The following is a 3,334-nucleotide window of genomic DNA, read 5'->3' on the forward strand; positions in this document are numbered from 1 at the left end:
ACTGGTTCTGTTTCTCTTGTTGAACTTTGTGTTTCAAGACGCATTGCTACACTAAACTGCCTAAAAAAACTTCAGTTATCAGGAAGTAATGTGTTCCCCCTTGATACCTGGGCATTTATGAAATCAAATTTTGTCCTATATAAAACATACGTAATTGCAAGCAGCTATGAACAAGTAATGGATGAAGCAAAGAAGGGCCACGCAGTGCATCATTCTACCTCCAATTTATGTCATATAGGCAGTCCTCTAATTTGTTTATAAATCAGGCTAGACCTGAAATCATGTTTTTAAAGGAGTTGCCAATATTTTATTATTTTTTTCCTGAGATTTTCTTCTTACAGAGGTACATAATTGAGGGTTTGGGATTATACAATTGCTATTTGGAATCATTTTACTTATATATTCCTTTAAAGTTTAACCAACATTTGCTGTATACTAGTGGTCAGACCCTTGACCTATAAGAAAACAGTCTATGTTGAATTATATAAACCATACGAATAATAAAGCAGTACGTATGACATAGTCTGGTTTTAGGATATGTGGTTAGAATCATTCCCAAGTTTACTCCATCTGGCAGAATGGTTTATTGTTCCAAATTTTTCAGTTCCTCTGTTATAGAATTAAATATCCGTATTCTTTGCCGTGTGACTTTGGAGTACCTCCCACCAGAGAGGTAGAGTGTATTTTCCCACCTGTCTATGGTCAGTAAGATCATGTAACTTACTTTGGCCTGTGGAATGTTAGCAGATTTCACAGGAGCAGAGACACTAAATGGGCTTCTATGCTTTACTTTGATCTCTTGTGTTTCCGTGGTCCTTCCTGAGAACATGTCCCAGGTCACTTTTGGTACAAGGAGACGGAGAGGCATATGGAGGAATTTTGTATTTACTTTGCAGCCTGGAGCCAAGTCTAAATGAGTTTTGCTGAGTCCAGCCAAGCCCAGTTGAGATCAGCGACTCAGGAGCTAGAAGAACAAAATACTTTTATTGTAAGCCAATGAAATTTTAGTATTGTTTGTTATGCAACATTTTTCAGCAGCAATATTGACTAATGGACTATGCCTAACCCATTTTTCTTCACACCATAAATTAGAAAAGAAAAAAAAAATGGTTTAGTGTTGTATTACTGTTTTTGTTTTGGCAGAGTTTTTAAGTCAGAATTTGGCCTCTGAGACCATTTTAGAATACATTTTCAGGAAAAAAAAGAAAGAGATAAAACAGATAAAGAAATATAACTTTAAAAACTTTAAATGAAGATGAATGGTAAAAATAGGTTAGAGTTGTTCAACCACTTCCCTGGTCCTAAACAGGGAAATACTAGGCTAGACAGACAAACATCATTGATTTACTGGTGGAGAGGCAGTATTCAATTGACAACTTAAATATTTTATTGATTTGACCAAAATCACCCAGTGATACAAAATTTTGTGTATAACCCTATCTGACACACCTCTCTGCAACCATTCTTTTACCTAAATTTTTGCCTAAAAATGGCATATTCTTATATTCTTTTTATAAACGCAAATTGGTTTGCCTATTTTTTAAGGCAATTTGCCAAGGGTTGTCAAAATATAAAATGCACGTGATTTTTGACATAGCGGTACCATTTAAAAATTATTTTACAGGTATACTCAGGAAAGACACCCAAATCACAGTGTCCACCGAGACAAAACTGAATAAATTTATTGTAATAATATTTACATTTGAATACCTTGTGGTCCACAAAAGAAACGAGATTTGTATGTAGAACTATGGTCACATTACCTGGATATAGTTGTAGATGGGAAAAAGCAATGTGCAAAACAGTGTGAATAATACTACTTCTTAAGTGCATGCCATATTTAATATATATATATATATATACACACACACACACACACACACACACATATATATATATATATATATATATATATATATATATATATAGAGAGAGAGAGAGAGAGAGAGAGAGAGAGAGAGAGAGATGCACATCAACTTTTCATTCTGAAGAACTCAGAGCAATCTTATTTGTGACTGCTTCTGGGAAGAAAAATGCCATTGTTTCACTTTATATCTTTCTGTACTCATATTGCCTCTTCGTTCCTTTCCCTTCCTACTTTCCTTTTTTCCTTTCCCTCCCTCCCTTCCTTCCTCCTTTTCTTATGTGGGAGCTGTTTAGCAGAATGGGATTATGACTTGGTTGTTGTTATATCTCCTTATGTGTTTACATATTATAACAACATGAATGAATGGCATAAAGAGATGGGCTTCTCATCTTGAGGACTTTTTTCAAACCACTGCTGTTCAGAAATGACTTAACTGCCCAAAGCACACAGTTCTCTTTCCTGTTGTCTCTACCATTATCACTTGTCACCAAATGCCATATTGTCCCTATTGTTATTTGGCAGATGGCATATTGGGGTTAATAAAACGTTTTTCAGAGGATTTAAAAAAACACTGGGAAATAATTCTGAATTAGTTGACAACCTACTGTTTGACAGGAAAAATTTCTTCTTCTTCTCTGAGCTTTAATATTGTCACCTAAAAAATGAGAAAAATGAATACAATAGTGCCAAGCAAAATCTTAATGACATAGTACAAAACTAAGGAAAGTAGGATGCATTGAGTATCTACTATGTCAGGTACTTCTACATATGTGGATTAATTTAATGCCTTTAATAAACTATCATCTGCTATTTGTAGATAAGCAAATTGAAGCTTAGTAACCGTCAAAAATCAATCAGCAAAAATAAATGGAATACTAGTTGTCCCATTTAAAAAAAAAAAAAGTCAATCAGCAAGTAAGACAGTGGGTCAGGGTTCAACCGTACATCTGATTGAATCTCCTGTGCATGTTTTTCCACGATACCCACTGCCTTTTTCATTCTAATACAATCGTAGGCTTTGTCCCTATTTAATGTGATTTAAGGCATGAGTAAGTGGTTTAGGTAGAATTTGGAGATATGAATGGGAACCCTACAGTCACTAGACATTAAGATGTTACTAGTCTCCTTTGGCCATTTACCATTAATATCCACTGTGAGCAATGGTAGTTTCCGGCCAATTTACTCAATAACCTACCACTTTGAAGAATGTCATGTGCCTCAAGTATAGCATCTGGCTAATTCAGATGCTGTACTCGAATATACCATCATTAAAATAAAAAACATTGATCATCGACGGATCCTTAGGCTGAGCATTCCTTACTGTCCACATGTTAAAATATACTTCTCCATGGACAATTTTATGGTTAAATTGCCTCTAAACATGAGTCAAGGCATCTCTAGCTGCTCTGTAAGTTTAGCCATTAACTCACTTAGACTAAAACAGATAACATAAAGTTTTTATCACCT

The sequence above is a fragment of the Rhinolophus sinicus genome, chromosome 4 (genome assembly GCF_057876585.1).
Source record: "Rhinolophus sinicus isolate RSI-liver-muscle chromosome 4, RSI-T2T, whole genome shotgun sequence".
NCBI lineage: Eukaryota > Metazoa > Chordata > Mammalia > Chiroptera > Rhinolophidae > Rhinolophus > Rhinolophus sinicus.